Raw genomic sequence first — 23,787 nt, 5'->3', positions numbered from 1 at the left:
TTATTACTTGCCATCTGAAACCTCCAGGATGTTGGGATAATTTTAGAATTGCTTTACCATAGAAAAGAGGTGTCACCTGTTAACTGTCGCAAAACCAGATGCCAAGGTCTTACGGGTCACTCTGTCCCGACAATATCAGACTCTGCACCTGGCGAATTGCTTTACGACAGTCAGAGAGGAAATTCCACTCTAGGCCTGTTCCCGTGGGCCTTACAGATTCCCCTCTCTGGCCCCGTGGGACAAACAGAACGCTGTCCCAGGGGTCACTGAAAATGCCCAACTTTGACAGCAGTCCAGGTCCAGTGTTTATGGTCTCAAGCCCGGCCTCGCTGGCAACTGGAGGGGGCTGAGAACCAAAGCAGCATGAGTGGAGGTGCGCAGAGAGTGTATTAGGTGTCGAAAATAACAGCATTGAACCAGGGTGATGGTAAAGATGACTGCGCTAGCGATGACGCACCCTCGGAACACCCAATCCCACCAGGTGTACGCGTCCTGGGCGGACCGGGTAGAGGAGCTGGCCAGGATCTCCGCTGTTCTTTTGGCCAGATTCACCTCCACCTGGGCCTGGTTGATGTGGTAATTGGTGTCACGGATGATCTGTTCTACCAAACTCATTAGGTCAGTCAGGGCCCGCGTTCCTTGTTCGTAGAATGTGTCCTCCCACCACGGGGAGACGTCTACCTCCAGTGGAACTCGGCCTAGAATGTTGATCTGACCCATGGCCAAATCTTCCGTCACTTCCAGGCAGAAAGTGTGGTTTGCTGGACAGGTCAGACCTCCATACGAGAAAGAGTTCATCTCGCTGATGACGCACCATTGTGTGTGGGAAACCTGGATAGCGTCAGCGTGGCCTTGCAAAGACTGCACACTAATGAATTTGGTATCATTGGGAGAAAAAGGTTGTAAGGTGTTACAGGTACAGATGATATAGCTAGAGGTTTCATGACAACACATGCGAGTGGTGAATATGGTCTCTGTGCCCCTCATAGTGATATACCCGGTAAGGTGATCTAATTTTAGAATCTGATTCTTCACTACTACGCCGATAGAGCGTATGGTAGTGGAATTTGGGTACACCTGTTCTGGGTGAATTAAAGGAAAAGAAACAAAGAACCCAATACATCCCACACATTCAGTCCCTGTGTACATCATAAAAGTTGTCAATAATTCGGCATGCTTTATGTCTTTCATTTTTTCTGACACAATTCACCTGTGCAGGTCTAAAGTTTCTATCAAATCATTTAGAACATGCCTCGGGGGTTTGCGCAGACGAAGGTCTAAAATCTCTTGTCTGGCAGCAGTAAACAGATCCTGAGCATATGTTCTGCAGGCTAAGGCACGCTCGATGGTACGGGTCTGATTGAATAATGAATGGCTGATGGCAAGAAGCGCCTGCGCTTCGGACCTTACAGCCTTAATGATATTCTCATTGCTATTAGTGAGGTGTTGGAAACCAGTGGCCACTTGATTTGCCAACCATGCTGAGTATTGAGATTGTTTGGTTATTTTATAGGTGTTTGCAATAGAGTTACCTGAACCGAAAAGACCTGTAACATCTCCGAACAAGTCTCGCTTAGAGCGTACGGGTGGAATTTGAACGGCAAGTCTGCCTTTATAATCAGAAACTAAATCATCGAGCCGTGCCTGCAGCCATGCATATGTTTTGTCCTTTATGTCACAATGGGTTACATAAGCTGACAGGATGTTCGAGATATTGTAACTAACATGCGCCATTACAAGATTTACGTCATGTAATAAGGTTTTGTTTACATTTCCCTTAATGAGACCACCAGGAGGGAGAGGGTAGGTCTTAGGACCCTGCGTGGGCTTGTGATATCCGCAGGTGGTTAAATTAAAACAATGATGCCGAGTCCAAGTGCAGTTCTGGGGACTGGTGTAAGTCTCCAGACTAGCCTCGCATCGCCCCACGCAGTATGTCCCTTCCTTCCGGCTGGTCCAGATGAAGGCTTTAAGTCCACTGCGGTCGTTAATAGAGGAGGAGGTTACATTGAAAATTAACTCTGTGTATCCTATGTGTGTTTGATTATGTGGCTCGGTATGGGTGCATCGATAGGTGCTCGGCTCTAGATCCATCGTGCGGTAGCACTTTTTTGGATCTAAGCCATGGTTATTTTCATAATGTAGCAGATGTAAGCTGCCAATGTCAGCGCCTGGGTACTCTTTAAGCTTGTACCAGGCTGTGGTGTTGGGTTGTGTGAATTTTATGGGCTGCAAAAGTGTGTAGCCAGTTACTGTCCTAGATGGGAGATGGGTGGAACCTGACCTACAACAAATTTTTGCGGCACAATTTGGTTCCGGTGCTATCCCGGGAGGCCATGTAACTGGTTCCCTTAGCGGTATGGTGATATGAGGTGTGGATGGCCCCTTAAAATATCGCCACACCCATCTCCCACATTTCAGATGGTAGTTCAGGAGGATACGCTGCCCCAGCTTCACACATGAGTCCCCCGACACCCTCCTGGTATCCGGCACCCATGGGATTGCTGCAGCAAGCCTAGAATGGGAAAGACACAAAGGAAACCCGGTTAATTCTCTTCAGCACCTTTGAACAATTTATATTGGGACATGTGGTACCACTTTAGCTTCCCCCGGATGGTCACGGCTATACAGCTGTTGCAGACAGCTTTCACTTCATATGGCCCATGCCATCGGGGAGCAAAAGCGTCTTGCTTCACAAAGACTCGTACCATGATCATGTCCCCCTCTGTAAATTTAGTTTCAGAGGTGGGGTTAAACTGACGCTCATTCTGCAGGTCAGACTGCTGCTGTCTCAGCACAGCCTGAGCATGTAGCATCTTGAGCCGCTCCTGCAGTTGAGCCAGCACCACCTGCTGTTTTATCCGCACCAACGGTCCCAGGTCGGCAGGGGAAATTGCTGGGTCAATGGGCAGTTTCATCACCCTCCCGGTCATAAGCTCATATGGGCTAATGCCTGTAGCTTTGGAGGGTGTAGCCCTTAAGACAGTCAGAACGGTGGGCAGAGCCTCAATCCACCCATTCTGGTGCTGTGCCATTTGTTTGGCAATGCCCTCTTTAATTGTGCGGTTCACCCGCTCAACCATTCCGGAGCTCTGAGGTCTGTAAGGGATATGCAGTTTTTGCTTTATATTCAACATCTTGCACATGTCTTTAGTCACCTGGCCCGTGAAATGAGTCCCCTGATCAGATTCAATTTGCATCGGCGCTCCCCAGAGGGGGATAATCTGGTTCGCCAGCACTCGTGCCACAGTATTCGCGGTGTTATTACGTGTGGGGATTGCTTCAACCCATTTGGAGAATTTATCAATGATCACGAGGCAATAGCGATACCCCCCCTTGGCACTGGGAAGCGGACCAATGAAATCTAACTGGAGGGATTCCCATGGCCCTTTTGGAGGGTCTGGCCGCCGCAGGTTCATGCGACCACGCTTACCCTGGTTGACAGTGGCACACACAAGACATGAATCACACCATTGCTTAACATCCAAAGACATCTGCGGCCACCAGAAGTACCGCTTTATCAATTTGATTGTTTTATCAGCTGCCACATGTGCATATTCATGGTACATTGCGATGATTGGGTTTTGAAGACTAGCAGGAACGACATATCTACCATCCCGTAGCACTATGCCCTCTTCGACTGTCACCAGCTGGTCCTGCTTTAAGTGTGGTATGAGTTCACCCCCCTCCTCCCACAACTCCTGCTGATATTGCTTGAGGTCAAAGGGAGTAACCTGAATCGCACTCACAGCAGGGCCCAATGAAGTCTCCTGCTGCCAGTCATCACCGCATGAAGCAGCTAATTTAGCTAGGTGATCAGCAATGCTGTTATTTTTTTCATGCACATCTGGATTTTTTGTAATGTGCGCTCGCACTTTAATTACTGAAAGGGGAGCTTTGCGGTCCTGAGTCGCTTGCCATATCGCAGTAACAATATTAAAATGTTTTATCGGCGCTCCGGCAGCCGTGAGAAACTTGCGCAGTTGCCACTGAGCCATGAAATCATGCACCACCCCGAACGCATAGCGGCTATCAGTATATACGCATAACGATTCGGGGTGGGCTTTAATGGCTTCTAGCAACGCGACAAGCTCAGCTTCCTGTGCTGACATCCTAGGAGACAACTTAAATAACAACTGTTGGCTATTTTTAGAGTTGTCCTGAGGGACCCAGACCGCACATCCCGTATGAAATCGGCCCTCACTCCAGAACCGCGAGCCATCAATATACGCTCGGGTCTGACCAGGCAGTTCTACCTCACCGACCGGGCTTTGCACCTCTGGTCTCGGTTCACAGATGTGCGGCTGACCTTCTATGTCCCCAAGCAGATGCGGTAGGATTCGGTTGTTTTCTACCGTGATCTCACGCGCTTGAATATCAGTTAGCCATCTTGCTAACCTGTGAGATGATACGCCTTTGATTTGGCCCTGCATCAGCATTCGAACCGGCGTGTGCATTGTGTGCACAACAACAGGTTGAAACCCCACAATAGGTTCTGTTGTTGTTAACATCCAATGAACTGCAAGGACGTGCTGCGTACATGGGTCAAATCCCTGCTCGACTGGAGATTTTTTGCGACTGTAGTATGCAATTGGACAACCCCCCATGCTCTTGAGCTAACACGCCACTAAGTGTATTTGCGTGCGCGTCCACCTGAATATGAAATGGTTTAGACCAGGGGTGTCAAACATACGGCCCGCGGGCCGGAACCGGCCCCCAAGGAGGTTCGATCAGGCCCGCAGGATAATTTGAAAGTGGAAAAAATGCATAAAAGACATGGAATTAATATTTTTAATTCGCTGCAATTCATGGATTATCCGCTAAGGGGCGCACTCTTTCCATCAGAGTAGAAGACAAGCCGCATCACTGAGACAGACTGAAAACAGCAGACGGTATCAGTGCGCCATCTGCTGCTTGTTACGACGTTGTTAATACCTTGGTCTCTATTTCTCCGCTACACCCTCATTAGCCAAAATGTCGTTATCCAAACGGAGAAAAGTAGATAAGGAGTGTAGAATTTTCAAAGAAAAATGGACCACGTCCTATTTATTTACAGAGATGCACGGAAAACCTTCGTGCTTGGTGTGTTTGCAACAAGTTTCGGTATTGAAGGAATATAATATTCGACGCCACTACGAGACTCATCACAGTGAAAAATATGACGGCTTGCAAGGACAACTGAGAAGAGATAAGATTAACGAATTGCTGGCGGGTCTGAGGAAACAGCAGTCAACTTTCATCCAGAGCCGAGAAGTCAGTGAAGCAGCGGTAAAAGCCAGCTACCTAATTGCAAGCGAAATAGCATTAGCATCGAAGCCGTATTCCGACGGTGACTTTGTTAAACGATGCATGATGAAAGCGGCTGAACTTGTATGTCCCGAGAAGCGACAAGCTTTTGCCAATATTAGCTTGACGAGGAATACTATAGCAGAGAGGATTTCGGAACTATCGGCAGATTTAGACAGTCAATTGAAACAGAGAGTCAAGTCATTTATTGCATTTTCCGTGGCAATTGACGAGAGCACTGACATCACAGACGTGGCCCAACTGGCCATATTTATTCGAGGAGTTGATGAGACATTGACTGTTACTGAAGAGTTTCTTGAGTTGGTGCCAATGATGGACACTACAACAGCCGAGGACATTTTCGGCTCTGTCGTTGCTGCATTGGACAGAGTTGGAGTGGACTGGTCCCGCGCTGTCAGCCTGGCTACAGACGGCGCGCCATCCATGGTCGGAAAGAAAGCAGGTGTCGCGACAAAGTTCAAAGACAAAGTACAAGCCCTTAATGGAGGAGATCGTTTCTGGACATTTCACTGTATTTTGCACCAGGAGGCATTGTGTTGCAAGTCGCTGAAAATGGACCACGTCATGGAGGTGGTTGTTTGCACTGTAAATTTCATCCGGTCCAGAGGTCTGAACCATCGTCAGTTTGACAAACTTCTCAGCGACAGCAACATTACCCACAGCCTGCCATACCACACTGAAGTGAGATGGTTAAGCCGAGGCGCTGTGCTGAGGCATTTCTTTGATCTACGAGAGGAAATCGGACAGTTCATGGAGAAAAAAGGAAAACCGGTGTTGGAATTACAATCTCAGAAATGGCTACGGGACCTTGCATTCTTGGTTGATATTACTGAACACTTGAACAATCTGAACAAAATGTTGCAAGGCCGCAAAAAAGTTGTCACACAGTTTTCTGACAACATACATGCATTTAAGTTGAAGCTGACTTTGTGGGAGATGCAACTGGCAAATGGCAACCCTGCTCATTTCCCCTGTCTGAGAGATGTGTGTGTGACCAGACCTGATGCGGACATGAAACGGTACAAAGACAAAATTGCAGGACTACTGCGGGAGTTTGAGAAACGTTTTCAGGTATTTGGTGAACTTGAGACAGAATTTTCAGTTTTTCGCTCACCTTTCACAGTTAAAGCTTCTGATCTGCCGGTCGAAATTCAGCTAGAGATAATTGATTTGCAGTGTGATGCAGATTTGAAGGGCAAATTTGCCTCTGTAGGTCTGGACAGATTTTATCAGTATCTACTACCAGGGTACCCCAAATTAACAGCCCTGGCTGCTAAAATTTTGTGCATGTTTGGGACAACCTACCTTTGTGAACAAATCTTCTCAGTGATGAATATCAATAAAACAAAAATGCGTTCAAGGCTCACAAACAAGCACTTAAATGACATTCTGAAAGTGACAGCTAGTCAGGACATGACACCTGGTGTTGATGCACTTGTACAGGCCAAAAGATGCCAAGTTTCAGGAACAAATACAAGTCCAGACTAGACTAACACCTTTAAAATGCTGCCTTAGATACTGTTTGCATTGAAAGAATACAGCTCTGTGAAGATGAATCCTTACTGTGGTGATTTAAAAAATGTGCACTTTAATGTTAGTCAGCAGCTTCAAAATAAAAGTTGTGTGATGGAATTCTACTGTTCATACAACTCCATAAATTTTTAGTATGTATTGTATGTGTATGTATGTTTCATGTATGAAGTTTACAGATTTACAGGACAGGCGAACACTTTCTTCATTACACATTTAAAATCACTCTCTTTAGTTTGTAAGGTGTGCAGGGATTACATTTAGATTTTATATGCGTATGTGTAAGTGGTTTAAAAATTCCTTCCTTTAAAAGTCTCATTTAATCTTAAAGTGCATTACTATATTTTTCAGTACCAATTAAAGTTTTGTGCCTTTGTACAATCAGTGGGATCTGTTGCAATGCATATTTGTGAATGATAAAAGTAAATTGCACATTTGTCTAAGGAAATATGAGGTGTTTTATGAAATGTTTTGTAAAAGGATAGTTTATTAAATTTCAATATTTTCCTAATGTTCTTGTGCTTCTTTACACCAAAACAAAGAAAAGACATGATATTTTAATTATTTATAGCAGAGTATGGTATAATTTTAATGGTCCGGCCCACTTGACATCTCCCTAGGCCGTATGTGGCCCACGATGAGAAATGAGTTTGACACCCCTGGTTTAGACGGATTAGGCAAACCTAATGCCGGAGCCACGCACAAACGCTGTTTCAAAGCTGTAAATGCAGCATCGTGCTCCTCAGTCCATTCAAGCACATCGGATGGCTTAGATTTCCCTTTTAACAGGCTGTACAACGGGGCCGCAGTTTCAGCAAAATCCGGGATGAAATCACGTAGATAATTAGCTATTCCCAACACTTTTTGTAACGCATTTAAAGTGTAGGGTCGGGGTAGTTCCGCAATACTTTTACGCCTGTCCTCCGTCAAAGCACGGTGATTTTGACTAAGGGTGTAGCCTAAATAGTGGACTTCTTTTTGCGCAAGTTGCGCCTTCTCTTTATTAAGCTTAAATCCTGCCTTCCCCAGGGTCTGTACTACTGTGTCCACTACTTGGAGGTGATCCTTGAGTGATCCCCCCGTCGCCACTAGGATGTCATCCACATAGTGGATGACATCACCCGTTGCCAGCAGCGGTCCCAAAACATCAGCTACTGCTCTATGGAAAATGGCTGGACTATTGTGGTATCCCTGTGGCATTCTTTCCCAGGTGTACTGAATCTGATTAACAGTAAATGCCAATTTCCACTGATCCCTTCGCTTAACCTTAAGGGACCAAAAGCCATTTTTGATGTCCAGAACAGTAAACCAACACGCATCGGTTGATATCTGAGTCAAGATAGTAGATGGGTTTGCCACAATAGCTGTGGCCCTGGGCAATACATGATTGAGACGCTGATAATCAATACAGAGACGCCATTTACCATTTGGCTTTGGCACCAGTAGACAGGGAGAGTTAGCGGTTGAGCTGCACCGCCGAACAATACCTCTCATTTCGAGTTGTTTAACTATTTCATGTACCGCGGCCTCCGCCTCTGGTTTAATGCGGTATTGCTTTTGGGGGGGAGGTGGATCCCCCTCAATACCAACTTCAAAGTCCACAAGGCCACAATCATGTTCATGATTGGCCCAAACATCGCTATGTTTGCTAATCAATTGCTGGATGGGATCTGCAGTGGATATAGACATAATGCGGTTTCCCGGAGGGCGCTGTTTTGCAGCCCTTTCAGTTCTTATTTCAATTTGTTTTTCAAGACAATGAATCACAAATCCGTATTTCCGCATTATCTCCATGCCCAGTATAGTCCCTTCTCCATTACCCGGCAGATACCAAAACGGCTCCTCTAACACTACCACTCCCAGATTAAGTTTAACGGGTTGTGTCCGAGTAGCTATCATAAGGGTACCGGCTATGCCTTTAATTTGACTAGTTTGGTCCGTAAGAGGTAATAGTATATCCGTGCAGGAGCATGCAGCACCGGTATCGACTAAAACATTAACTAATCGGCCTCCAAGACTAACTCGTATTTTAATCCGGTTTCCACTAGGAATAATGCTCCCGAGCGCAAGGGAGGCCACGCACCCCTATTGTGAATCCTCATAATTGGCCGCTAACGCTGCCAATCCTGCTTGGAGCGCACTATAGGGGTTGCTCACGGCTTTTTGGGCTTGCTCAGCTGAGCGTTGCTCGCTGGCCATCGGGTTGCTCTGCATTATTAATTTTCCCAGCTCCAGCAGTATGCGTTTATCATTTTTGGATGCCTGTCTGGGAAGGCCCAATTTTTCTCTTAGCCTGAAGCACTGATCGAGGTTATGATTGGTCTTATGACAGTATACGCATCCAAACCAGTAATTCGCATTCGCAGAGTGTTACTCTGGATTGCCCAGTTCTGTTTGTCAAATGCAAAGGATTCTACCTCTGCTCGCAGTTTTCTTAACTCATCTGAGCGCGATCTTTCCAACTCTCTAGTGCTAATCACAGCTCTCACATTTGCAGATAACGCAGCTAGATCGTTTCGGCGCAACAGGTAAACAAGTACAGCAGGAAGTTTCCGATATTGGGATCTAAGTTGCAGCTGCCGACCCTCTGTCTGGTACCAACGAAGTATTTCAGCGTTGCCCCAATTCAGGCTAACTCCTCTATCACGCACCCGAACGATGGCATTTTTAAAACACACGCCAAACATCTCCATGACCTCCTGGTCTACACTGCCGCTATCGAATCCCTCACACTCCATGGTACAGTTAAAATTATTAAATCACCACCGGATTTCTACGTCTCCGGTCTATTAATTGGGTATGTCGACCCGTTCTACAAATGTGTCTGTATGGTGTTTTATATTTCCCTCAACACTTTCTAAAAAGTAGTAAAGACTGTACTTACCACCACAGCTGGAAGTAGAACAGAACGACAGCGACGCCAAACCTCATATCAATGTACAGTAGGACAGGAAGTTGTCGTCTTACGAAAGTGGTCACGCAGGCAAAAACCACAGACAGCAATAAAATCACGTCGAGGTCACCAAAATGTAGGCTCTCGAAACTACACCAAGGAGGGAAATAGTTCGGAGTGAAGGTTTATGCAGAATGTCTTCCTCTGTTGCTGTTGGAAAAAGGTTATTCTTTAAGCAGCCTGTGAATACTGTATCTATGTTTTACTATCCCCGCTGATCTTACTCGTTATATCTGACTCCATATTAATTAATAAGTTATGTTCCAAATTAGAATTTAGGCTTGATTTAGAATGGAACTCAGTTCGTCTGAAGTTCTACACCGAGGGTCAACGCAGTTTCACCCGGTACGCACCGCGGATACGCCCGTAACGACAATTTAACTAGCTGTTTGCAGACGACACAGCGGTTGTGAGATTTCCCTCATGGGGAGTATAACCTAATTAGGGTTCAGGGACTCCGAAAGGGCCAATATTGGTCATCCCAGGATCAACTTGGTTCTGCTGACGGTCCCGCCTTAACTGAAAACTTGGTGATCAAACAAGTCCAACGGGCAGTTCCCTAGTCATAATTGGGGGAAACCGACTTAGAGGGCTGTTACAAGAACGAAACATTGACCAAGACCACACAAATCAAGTCATTAACAGTTTTAATGTCAGGTAGGTTATACACTTAAAATAGTCAATTTGTAGTTACAGAATTTAGAAAATAGTCTAACAATCAAAGATAAAGATGAGCATACCTGACAGCAGTCTACACACAGAAAGAGTCTTGTGTGGGAAGTCTGATTGCAGACTCCCAGAGGGCCCTGTTCCTCTCCTATAAGAACCCAGCGCAGGCAGGTGGATGTCGCCACAAAAGGCTCATAAAACCATAAATTTACTTGGAGGGGGGAAGATTGGAATTTGGTTCAGACAGGATCAGACAGATGGATTTACCAGGAGGAGTGTCCAAAAAATACAGTTGACTTCCAAATTTATTAAAATAGATTTTCTCTAGGTTTGCTGGTTTTAAAAGCTAAACCAGAGCATCACTCGCACAGAGACCATAAAAACCATACCAAATATGAATATTTGTTCTCGTGATTGTCATGAAAACTCTGAAAAACATGAAATAACTGTACAATCTTTTACATGAACCAACTGTCAACTCTCAATGTCTTTCCACAGTGTATCAAGATTGCATAGTGTAGTGTATCAATGTATTCGACCCAAATCTGGATTTATTTCCTAACCAAAAGTGTGCGTGAGTAAATTTCTCTCCTTATGAAGGTTGGGAGACAAGTTACCCAGTGACACCAGGTGAGGGCACTGTGGCTGTCCCTCAACTGTCCTGAGCAATTTGCCCCATTTTCGCCATGTGATTTTATTACTTGCCATCTGAAACCTCCAGGATGTTGGGATAATTTTAGAATTGCTTTACCATAGAAAAGAGGTGTCACCTGTTAACTGTCGCAAAACCAGATGCCAAGGTCTTACGGGTCACTCTGTCCCGACAATATCAGACTCTGCACCTGGCGAATTGCTTTACGACAGTCAGAGAGGAAATTCCACTCTAGGCCTGTTCCCGTGGGCCTTACAATAGCCACGAGATTGAATTTCTAAGCAATCAAATCAACACACTAAGTTAAGTTAGCTAGCTTGGTCATTCGCATTTAACTTATGTTAATTTGCAATCTAATCAAATGTCCGAGGTAAGATGTGGTCCCCCATTGATTTCGTAAGGGACTAGGCTCTATTCTACCATTTGTTGTGGGGCTATTTCAAGTAAAAAGGTTTGTAGGATGTGTCATGTTGCTTTTCTCCCAACTTAGGGAGGGGAAACTTGCATGTTATGCAAGTTGATGCAAATAAGAGCCAAAAAGTTGACTGAAATGTGCAAAAAAGTTATAAAAGTTATATAGCTAACAGTTAGTTAACTGGCTGCCTCTGTTTTGACGTAATAATTTTATTATCCTGTGAGAGTAGCTTAAAGATAGTCTGTTGGACTAGTTAGATTATTTTGCTGTAAAGGTCTGTTGGCTGCAGTGTAAAGATGATGACTTGCAACATATGTGCAAAGACTTGCAGGAATACATTTGCATATGTCAGGCACATGCAAACTCATAGTTGTATGCCTAATGCATCTTTTAAGTGTGGTTTCCCTGAATGCACAAGAGCTTTTTCTAACTTTTCAGCCTTCAAGTCTCACACTTATCGCCATAAAGATGGAAAGAATATGACTAAACTGGATAGTGCAGGAGATTTAACATGTCATATTGACTTATGTAAGTGTGAGGATATCCGGGGTCTTCTCTTACATCTGAAAAGTCATATTACCGAAGGCAAGACAGTTACATGCCCTTTCAGACAATGTGACAAAAAATGCTCAGTTAAGTCTACATTCACAACTGCATGTGTCAAGAAAGCATAAAGATTGCTCTGAAGAAAGTCTAGTTGACTCAATTGCAAATCCAAGCAGCACCGGTGATTGTAATGATGAGTGTTGTGATATGCAACTTGAGAATCCCAGTCAGTCCAGTTATAAAGAAATGGAGATCTACGCAGAACAAGCAGACAAAGGACAATTTCTCAGAAATTTAGCCTCGTTTTATCTGAAACTACAAGCTAAATTGCTCCTTCCATCATCTACTATTCAAACAATCATTGAACACTGTCAGGAATTACATGACATAAATCAGTCACACCTACTTTCCAAACTTTAAGAAAAGTTGACTTCGCTTGGACTTCCTGAAGCTGACGTAAACACTGTGATAGATACCCTGAAAAGTGAGGATCTCCACAGGGCTTGCAATCCACACACTCAAAACTGACCATAAGAGAAAAATATATTTTTTAACTAACTTCAATTATGTGGAGCCAGTGTCCATTTGCCTTAGAATGAGTCGGGCAAAGAATGTTTTGCACAATATGTTCCAATGAAAAATACCATTGAGTCTCTCTTGTCCTCAGAGTGAGGGAGCAACTAAAGCAAGTAAAAACTAGAGTCCAACCTGATAATGTTGTTCAGGATTTGTGGGATGGCACACATATTGAAAATAGTGTGCTGCTCAAGCACACAGCCTCTTCATTAGGCGTAATCCTTTATCAGGATTCCTTTGAAGTAGTAAACCCCCTAGGGTCTGGGAGGAAAAAACTATGTATCTGACCCTTGCAAATATTTTGCCCCACAACAGATAAAGTATTGATCAGATGCAACTTGTGCTGCTTTGTCGAGAGCAAGACTATAAGTATTTTGAACAGGTGTTTGGCTCTCTTGTGAAAGATTTGAAGGATCTTGAGTGGATGAATGGAGTAACTTTGCCAGATGGCCAGCTCTGCAATGGAACCCTGTGTGCCATAGCAGGTGACAATTTGGGTTCACACAACATTGGGGGCTTTACTGAAAATTTTAGCAAGAGCTCACATTTTTGCAGATATTGTGAGATTGATCGGGAAGCATTTCTGGCAGATCCTCTGGCCAAGGGCCCTGACTGCACACCACAGTCATATCATAAACATGTTGAGGCTGGGAGTCCTAATGTGGAAGCAAGGGACTGTGGTGGCGTTAAATTTGACTCCATCTTCAATTAGCTCACATTTTTAGGGCTGCTCCCTGAAAGTCGACGATTCGAATCATCTGTCAGTGACCCCTCAGTCAACTGAGATTCTTTGAGTCGAGCAGTGTTTTTAAAAAAAAGTTTTTTTTTTTTTTAAAGACAGTCAATGTGCATTACAATACCGGAATACATCATTATAGAATCTTACAAAAATGGACAGTGGTTATATTACAATATTGAATTATAAATAAAATAAAGGGAATTATAAATTTAGTGTTTATATTCTTGCAACCTGCGTGTGCTAGAAAAATTGCACGTGACAATGAGAGGTCAGTTATTATTTCAAAGTGGACAATGCCGTAAATTTATTTAAACAGTTTGCATTTATTTTCATCTAAAAGACGTCTAATCTTAAATAGCTTAATTTGTTAATTTATTATTTTACACGTTTATTTAGGTTTATATATTACTTTTTTGTATTTAAGAGAAATGAAAAGGGTCTCGTTGAAGACGAGACGTCAGTTATTTCAAGGCTGACAATACCATTTATTTAAACTGTTGTTTATAAACGCATTATTTTCAACTAAAATAATTCAAATCAGAATCAGAATCAGAATCGTATTTTATTGCCAAGTACATTTACACATACGAGGAATTTGTTTTGGTCAACACACCGAGGCAGCCATCTGCGGCGCCAACTTATTAGATGAGAAATGAGAGAACAGGAGGAAGGAGGAGGAAAAAAACAGTCCTTTCAATGAAACGAGAGGGCACTCGTTTCATTGAAACGAAGAAAAACCTCAGCACATAGCAACATCATAAAAACATTACAAACATTACAACAAAACTCGAAGACTTGCACATGTGGTAGGGGGTAGGGTGTCGGGGAGGGGAAGTGTCGCAGCACAGACACTGGGGGGAGCGCGCAGCCGCTCAGGCGCAGCGCATCAACCCTCAGCAGACTGCACTGTAACGGGGGAGGGAGGGGGGGTGGGAGCCAAGAAGGCGTTGAGTAGGAGGTGGTGTGCGTGTTATCTTCATGTGCGTGTGTGTGTAAGTCCATGGACTTCATCTCCACCACAGTCTCAACATTGTCTCTGCCGTCTGATACTGATGACGAGGACACGGCCGTTGCCGTGGAGACGACCTCGAAGAGTCCTGATCCAGAGACAAAGTTCCATAGGAGCAGGGAGGTGGGGGTAGGGCCGAGCATCTGTCTGCATAACAATCCAGGAGAGTGGAGAGATATCAGCCTTCCAAGGCCGATGTGGGGGAGCCAATGAAGATAAGGATTGTTTTGGGTTCAGGCAGACTTCTGCATTTTTCGTCTACCTTTAGTCCTGTGGTTCTCTCAGCGTTGTTCCAATCATCCGAATTAGTGGCCCATTTCAGTGAGCCGAACCGACAACTTCTCCAAGTTGGTATCCGTCATGTGAATTTGCGATCCAATCGCATCCAGTTTGCGATTGAGCTCACAAATCGCTTGAGTCTGAGTGTTGACAGCCCTGCCCGTTCCCTCAATGGCGGGCAGCTTCCCAATTAGTGCTGCCAACGCCTTTGGCATTTTGCGATAAATCAGGATGCTGCCAGCTCCAAACAGCAGAAAGCCTGTTATCATAATTCCAATCAAGTAAACGTCTTCAACATCCTCAACGGAAAGGATCGACAGGCACACGACCCTCCACTCCTTCCAGGAGTCCATCGTGTATCCGGCTGCAAACGTTCCGTCAGGGCAAGAGGGCTCTCCCTGACCCGTTCTTCTCGTCGAGAAAATACTATCAATTGCGTTGAGAGACCAGTTGATCAGATCCATGCTTTTAGGTTTCGGAGACAAATGCAGAGAGAGGCTCCCGATAGTTCAGACAGACACAGCACAAGACAAGAGAGCAGCAAGCAGGGGCAGATAAGGGCAGGGAGGGAGCAGAGGAAAAAGCGTCCGCCTTCGTTGAGAGCAGGATGTAAGAAAAGACATTAAAATCTTAAATAGCTTCATTTGTAATCTTAAATAGCTTCATTTGTTAATGTATTCTTTTACATGTTTGTTTAGATGTATAGGCCTATATTAGGTTTCTTATAGGCTATTTAAAGAGAAATAAAGAAGTAGCCTATAGGCCCCTATCCTGTTGAAGAAGATATGTAAGTTATTTCAAAGCGGACAATGCTGTGAATTTATTTAAACGGTTTCATTTGTTTGTTCATTTTTAATGTTTAAAGCAAAATAAAGAAGTTAGAAGAGCTAGGTTTAACCAGAAATACCTGTGTACTGTCTCATTATTCCGACACATGATTCCGACAAATCCGCACGCAGGCTAATGCGTTGCCGGCAATTCAAATCAGCCATCTGGCATCATATGCAGTTGTTTTAACAGATTGTTTTATTTATTTAAAATGCTAAAAAAAAATTCACGGTCGCTCTGTTACACCTTGAGTATGTTAACATGGACTAGGCTAAATCGGTACTGAAACGCATGCCAATGTACTATTTTGTCAGGAAGTCTGATAGACCTTTATATATGTAAAACGAATCGTCAAATCATCATATTGAACTGCCGAATCCAATTCAACTAAGAAAATTCTGAGTCGGGTGCAGCCCTACATATTTTCATGTATGTCAGCCTGGATTACCTCCTTGTCTTGGCCATGACCTTTTTGAGGGCATTGTCTCAACCGATTTGGCATTATACCTCAACCACCTTTTCAAAAGAAAAATAGTCTACTTATGTTGAACTGAATCAGTTCAACATATTCAACATATTTCAACATATTTAAAACCAGTTTAAATATCTGGGTAATGATGCCAACAAAAAACCTTGTGAGGTGAACCCAGGGACTGGAAAACTCTCTGGACATGCAGTTCAGAATTGGTGTTTCCTGATATTGTTGCCAGTACTGATTGGTGTTACAATAAAAAGTCCAGGAGACAGTTAGTTATGGCAGCTTATCCTACAGCTATAGAGATTGTGGCATTTGTTTGTTCCAACCATTTCCACAGGCCAGGTAGCTTATTTAGGAGTTCTGATAGATGAGTATTTGCATATCAGAATGCAGACTTTTGGGGATCATCCACTTAAGCCTAAGCATCACTACCTAAATCATTATCCAGAACTCATTGTTCACTTTGGGCCACTCATCCATCTGTGGGCATTAAGATTTGAAAGTAAGCATACTTACTTCAAGCAGTGTGCAAGAAAGCTTCATAACTTTACAAACCTCTGTGGAGCCCTTGCTGAAAGACATCAGCTTTTGCAATCTTTTCTAAGTGTTGGGACCCTATTCCCATCTGTGGTAGAGAAGGGAACTGAATTTATCGTGGGAGACTACAATGATAAGATAAGACAGCCAGTTGCTCATCTTAACTTTGATCCTCCAAATACCCTCATTAGTCATGATGTGACAGTAAAAGGGACAACATGTTTGTTGTGGTAGGGTTATGAGGCAAGACATTTGTACAATTTACAATACTAATTCAGATGAATTTTTTTCATAATTTTGGAGGAAATAAAGTTACACAAATGCAATTGTCTAGACAAAAAATCAAAAATGAATTTGCTCTTTTTTAGTTTGCAATGAAATAATGAGAGATTGCGTATATACAGCAGGTTAAACTATACATGTGCTGGATCAAAAACTTCTTGACCACAAGTTCATAAAATCTAAGGGTGGATATGTAGAACTACTATAGATGTATAAAGCAAAAACTAAGCAGTGTACCCAGTGTCTCCAAATCCAAAATGTCCAAATTATGCATTGCTGTAAATCACAACATATTCACGTATTTCACTACAAATTAGCTGTTTTACTCAAGAAACTGTTGCATCATTTTCAAGTGGGAATTACAAGCTTTCAGTCATGCGCGTTTATTTCCCAAACGGATTGTCCAAGACAATATATGACCACTCAGTCTCAAAAGGGACATCACGTAAAACCAATGGTAAGGTTGTATATTTATTCAATATTTAGTCCCAGATATTGACTGTAGAATGACATGGTATCATTTAAAAAAAACTTTTTCACTGCTGTATTGGCATATCTTAGGGCTATTATCGGGTTTATCTTGTTGCTAGGATGGAATACGTGTTTTTAGTGGTGAAAGAATATTTTTTATGAATGCCAAGATAGACACTATTGTCCATTATGTGGGGGGTGTAGTTGTAGATGAGACTGCAGGGAGGGGGTACGTGTCAAATGAACGACCAGAGCGACAATGCGAAACTCCGTATTTGGTATAGTTGTCGTGCATCGTCTACTAATGAAACTAAAACAATGTGTTTCTGTTTTTAACTCATACTTTGGTTGCAGTAGCACCGAATGTCTGAGTTCAGTAATCTCGGCAGGCGGGCGTGCCGACCACTAGGGGCTTTGCACTAAGATAAGAGGTTAAATAAAGGTCATCATCATCAAGGCTTTGCCTAGCCTGTCTGAGGATACTCAACAACAGGTTATCACTGCACTTGAAAGGTCAGGTGTGGAATCAATAGACGACCTCAAGTATGTACAGCAGGATGACATCAGAGACCTCTTGCCTGTTATACAGCAAAGGAAACTTCTGGAGGCATTCAAAATGGGTAATTATTATCAATCTAGTGTTAGTAGTTTTCTGTCCAGTTAAAGCTTCAGTAATTAGTCAAAAACAAGACTGTTTACACAGCTGACATATGGAATGAACACAGAATTAAATAGCGATTTGGGCTGGCCACAGACTTTACACAGTCCTCCCAAAGGCCCAAAGGCAATTTCTATTATTGTAGCTTTAAGTCTATTCAAAACAATAAATTGAATTGCCATGCAAATTCGCAATCTCTAGTGTTTATGATATCCACTTACATGCATATGGGACAAATATTGTGAAAACAGTGATGTAATAGATTTTATTTTATTTTCGTATGTGTTTCAGCAACTACTACAGTCACACTTGATGTCCAAATCTTGCCAGTTGACTCAACACATACAAGTCTGTCTTCACTCTCCAGTCCATTGCCTTGTTCCTCTTCATCTTCACTGTCCAGCTTTTCACCCCTGTCAAGCTCTTCACAAGCTTCATCACCTTGTACTTTGAGCAGGGTAAGCCAACCAGCCAACATATCCAGTAAATAGCAAGGAAACTTTGAAGTCCCATGGGATAAAATGCCAGAGGAAGTGCAGTTACCCATTGACAACAGCAAGAGACCTGCTCCTGACACCAGATGATACGAATCCTTGTGGATGAAATAAGAAAGTATGAGGCTAACCCCACATGCAATGAATGTTTCATCATCTGCCGAAATATCGTTAAGCAATACCCCAGTAGTTTTGCCGATATGACACCAGGAGGTGTCATCATTGGTGGTGGTTTTACTTCACTCCTTTCTCAAGTGAAAACACGAATTGAGAACATGAACCGTGCAGGGACATTGAAACAACACTGAGTTGACTCTTTGCGTCATCCAGCTGCTGATGGCCTACTTTGATGAGTGAACTGATACTCCTTGCTGATGTAAGTTTTGTTTAGCATTATTTTTGTATGTCTACTATGACTGTACACACAATTTCATTCTTAATTTGGATACCATTGTCCATGTCCTACAGATGTCTGCCACTGCAGCCGATGTTGAGCACACCCTGACCCTCCCAGCCAGTCAACGACTGATACTGCTGGGTAAGTGTCACATAAGCAAGGCATGGAGTATAGAACATAAGTCATTCTGTCTGTCTGTCTAATTTCTCTCTTTCTGTATCTGTCTCATAAACTTATGTTTTATTGTGCTCTCCCATGGATGTAGTTCTCTCATCTTTAGGATATGTAGTGTTTAGATTTTGGCCTTAGAGAGGGAAACAGTAAATAAGAATGTGGCCTGGCCTCCCCATCACAAGCATCAAAGCAAATGTGATTGGGGCTATTTTAAATTCCACTGATACCCTAATCTAGGCTGACAATCTATGGGTCTCACCTCCTCAGAAGAGACAAACCATATGACACAGGACATCATATCGGGGGTTGGACCCTGCATGCCTAACATTTCCCATTACGTTTAGTTTGAATACAGTCTTTAGGTAGGCCAGTCCTTGCCATAAATTAGTCTGACCCCCCTTCCCTTCTCTCCTAAACCTTTACCCGGCATCACCCAATCAGGGCAAACATCCTCAAGCCATGCAGGGTAAGGTATTTAAAATTGCCACAGGAAAAAGTTTGTTGTGTTGCGTTTGGTTTCGAAGCCTGGAAGTAAGAAGAGTTTTCCACTTTTTATTTTGGTGGTGGTTCCTTGGTTGTGCATTTTTAGCTGGTTTACTTTTCATCCTGTGGCTCTTAAACTGGGAGTAACACTTTGGCAAGGTCTAGTTTATCTGTCTCTCTGTCACTCTATTTTCTGGTATTTCTAGATTAGTTGTTTAATGTTTTGTATTATGTCTTCTGTTGTAGAAGTAGTGTGCCTGCATTCAATAAAGAATGTATGTTTTCAATTCATTAATATAATTGACTGCTTCTTATTTAATTCAATTATTTAATCTTAAAACCTGATACAGAGCTTGTTTTGACTTGTTGGTTGATTCCACCAGTGCACTGTAGACTGTGAGAAAGCCATCTACACATATGTTTGGCCTGTCCATGTAGTGCACGCTTATACACACAGGGCCAAGTGACTTGAAAGAATTGAGGAAATATTGGGTAGCATTGCTTTGGAATACATCTTATTTCATTTCGGTGAGGCAAGATAGCCTATATTGTTTGTAGTACCGTAACTTGGCGTCATTTTGATATCAATACTTTTAATGGCAGGCCTGGATTTTGGCAGTCTGAATGAATGAGTTATAGACGGTGTATATCTTGTATGTGTGAGTAACTTGGCATTTTTGTACGTTGAAAACGTGTTTTTTATGAGATATCATTTCTTTTTGAAAAGCATTTTATTATGAGAGTGAGAAATGCGAAGTGACCCTGTAAGAAACGGTTGTGGATTATGGCTATCCTTGTGTGAATTTGTACAGTCTGATGAGTGTACCATTGTTACGACCCTTCTAGGGGTTAAGGGTGCAATATTTTAAATGATGTTTGATATTTGGCACCAGGAGATGTAACTAAATATATAAGCTTTCTTGTGAGAACAATGAGAGACACACAAGGCGGACTACGGTGAAAGGGATTTTACTGTGTGGGGGGGGGGGGGGCTATTTACAAGTATTTACAGACATTTCCAAACATAAAACACCCCAAGACACACGACCGAGACCAGTACAAAAAAAAGGGAGTGGTGCCGAAAATAACAAACAAATACCCTAACTACAATTTTGTAATATAACTAACCTATTAACAATGCAGAAAACAAAACTTGTCTAACTAACCTAACTGCGACCCGCAGTCATAAATACAGGGGGCGACACCACCACTAAACTAATGTATTTAGACAGAGCCCTTACCCTATGTGTCAACACGTGTATAGGGGCCCCCGGAACTTACCTAACACTGGTCTCTGAAGCGAAACAGGGAGGACGAAATTTTAGACCACACAACTCTCTCAAATAACACACACAACCTAGCATTTGCCCAAACACACAGCACAAATGAGGAAACGGAAGGCTCCTGCAGGAACGAAATGGGGATATTTTAAATTGAGAGCTGAGGCATGATTGGGGGAGACATGATTGCAGGAGGGAGTTGATTGGCGGATGGGGGGGATGAGCGGGAGAACTCTGATGATGGACAGCGGGGATGACCAATGGGAATAACGAAGGGCGGCACACGGACTCCTGCGGAAATGACAGCAACCGAGAGAGAGCAGAACGAAAGGGGAGAAAAACGCACGCCCGCATCCCACACGCGAACGTAACACTCCCCCATACAAGAACGAACTAAAGTTTGTTCAATACACGATGACAGGGGAATACAATACAACAGTGTCTTGGCGTGTTTTATGTTTGGAAATGTCTGTAAATACTTGTAAATAGCCCCCCCCAGTTTCGGTTTGTTATATATGTAAAACAGTGGCTGTGACAAAGGGTGCGGCGGCGTAAGTATAAACGCATCAGAAACGCAGGTGAAATGTGGCCAGTGTATGTACTCACGGTACCCACGATTTGATGGCCATCCAACGAGCCTTGATTGACAGAAGAATCAGCAAGCCTGTGGAATTAGAGCTCCCTAGGTCGCAACTTGTGTACCCTTCTGTTTTGCTCCATTGTCTGTTATTTCGTGGAGATGCACCTTTAGTGTTTGTAAGGTTTATAAGGCATTTTGATAGGCTTATCTGCAGGTAGGAATCCTCTTCGCTGTTTTGCTAAGCTAGAACCGGAAAACTTGATAGTGGAGAATAGGAGCAGATGCATATGTCCCAGCAGGCTTTGCATATGAGAAAATAACACCAGTGTGAGAGAAATTAGGGGAAATGATGAAATTGCGTAGTTGAAACAATATGTTTTTAGCAGAATGGGCATGTAGGTGAAGGCTGACATGATCACAGACTATAGTGCGAAGTAAATGAAGTGACCATGAGCGAGCTTAGTTTCCTTATCGAACGGTATATATAACAGTCACTATAAATCATTAGTTGTTAAAGTGGAGGGTTAAGTAATGTGTGAAATCTATTGCACTGATGTGCTTTTTTCATGTTCAGTACTAGTAGTTATAATTATGAGTGAGTCATGATTTTAAATGTAATGTTTTAATGGGGAGTTGCAGAACGTACATACGTAGTAATTGTTTGTATGTGGCTAGATAGAGAACAGGGCGAGGTAACATGAATGTAGAAACATGGCGTTTGCTGATAAGAAGGTTTTGTATGGTAGCCAAGTGAAGAAATATAGTTAGTAGAAATGGCACAGTGGTGAACTGATGTGTTCCTTTTATTAAAAAGTTACATTTGCCGTCATGAAATGCATATGGGTGGCCATGAGTGAGTTTTGGTAAAGGAAATATAAGCGTAAGAAAACATGAGTGTAAAAGAGGAAATTATCGGCGGGATTCAATCCTTCAACCGGAGGTTTACCAGTCTGTGACTTTGTTAGTGCAGCACCATGACATAGCTATGCAATGTGTGAAATATCATTAGCAAACAGGTCCGTGGTTTTAAAGAAGAACTCAGGCAAGTAAGCACAGAAGAGCTCCTGTTGAATCCATATGGCTTTGCAATATTGTAGCCGGTTAATAACTGAACGTGCAGACGGTACGTCATAATGCAGTGTATACGTTCGGTGAACAGCCGGTAGATATGGTGCAAAAGCAATAATTGAGAAGTAGTAGACAATTATTAGTGAGGGTAAAAGCAGGAAACGTGTCCCTAGCTGGGCTTGAACCTATGACCCCATGTTCCCAAGACTGTAACCTTGCCCACTAGGCCACAGGCAGACTAGCTGTTTAAACTGGAAATGTTTCAGAGTAAAAAGGTATGGGTATTTTGCATGTGTATGCAAGTTTTTGATTTGGTCGTGTAGGTGAAGATTTGGCTGGAGTCTGTAAAATGTCCAATGGGGAGACATGTTGTTAGTGGGATAGGCAGCAGGAAGAAGAAGAAGAAGAAGAAAGAGAAGAAGAAGGAGAAAACGCAAAATCCCCTTAGTTTGGGGCTTTATTGTGTGGACATGTGAAGTTGTTTATGAAATCTGTCTGTTGAAATGGGGTCAGAATGTACAGAGTTTAATGTTTTTAAGGGCTGAGTGTCTGTGGCTGTTGTGGTTATTTCTGTGGGGAACCCTGAAAAGTGCCAAACTCTCGGTGCTGTATATGCATGGGGCATGCCCCCACCAAGGCGTAACTTGGCGGGATGGCATACCTGCCATTCCAATCACACTACATGTTTTTGAATAGAGAGAGAGAGTAATTCTCTCTCCTTACCTCCATCCCCACCTCTCTCTCTCTTTATTTCTCTCAAACACGGAAGCGCCTCAAAGCACAGCCCGCCTACTTTCGGCACCCATATTAACGGATGGGACTGTTCAGACTGGCGATGTCACTGCGTGGAGCTCTGCGTGAGCCATGCGCCCCTCTCCCACTGCTCTCCTGAAGTTTCATTTCTCTTTATTTTCTTTCATATTTTGATCAAATTTCACAATGTCCCGTCAGCTGTATTTGTTAGAAATAGCATCACCACTGTTTCTGAAAGGTCAACAGAACATATTAGAAAATACAGTCTGCGTGGTTACCTTATTGGCAGTTCTCTTCTTCCTGTGAAATTTGCTTGCCGCATGCAGAGAAAGCCGACTAGACACTGAAGCTATCATTGCACCAGCCATGTGCAGAGCTCCACGCCACAGCACGACCAGTCTGAACAATCCAATAGACTAAAATTGCCAAAAGGAGGCAGGCTCTGCTTTGAGGCGCTTCCATGTTTGAGAGAAATAAAGAGAGAGAGGGGTGGGAGGTAAAGAGAGAGCATTACTCTCTCTCTACCCCCCCCACTTTTAATATCAAATTAAAATTTAAAAGAACTTTATTGGAATGATAGTAGTTTTTGTGTTGCCAAAGCACTGCAGAACAAAATATATAAACAAAGT

The 23,787-nt window shown here is 43.2% G+C and overlaps 1 pseudogene; it reads right to left on the bottom strand.

Annotated features, from left to right (window-relative positions):
* Positions 1-306: 306 nt before the first annotated feature.
* On the bottom strand, positions 307-23,494 carry LOC118225753 (annotated as a pseudogene).
* Positions 23,495-23,787: the final 293 nt, after the last annotated feature.

This window comes from Anguilla anguilla, chromosome 4, assembly GCF_013347855.1.
Source record: "Anguilla anguilla isolate fAngAng1 chromosome 4, fAngAng1.pri, whole genome shotgun sequence".
Taxonomy (NCBI): domain Eukaryota; kingdom Metazoa; phylum Chordata; class Actinopteri; order Anguilliformes; family Anguillidae; genus Anguilla; species Anguilla anguilla.
Note: the sequence above shows the minus strand (reverse complement) of the source record. Positions and strands in the feature narration are given on the sequence as shown.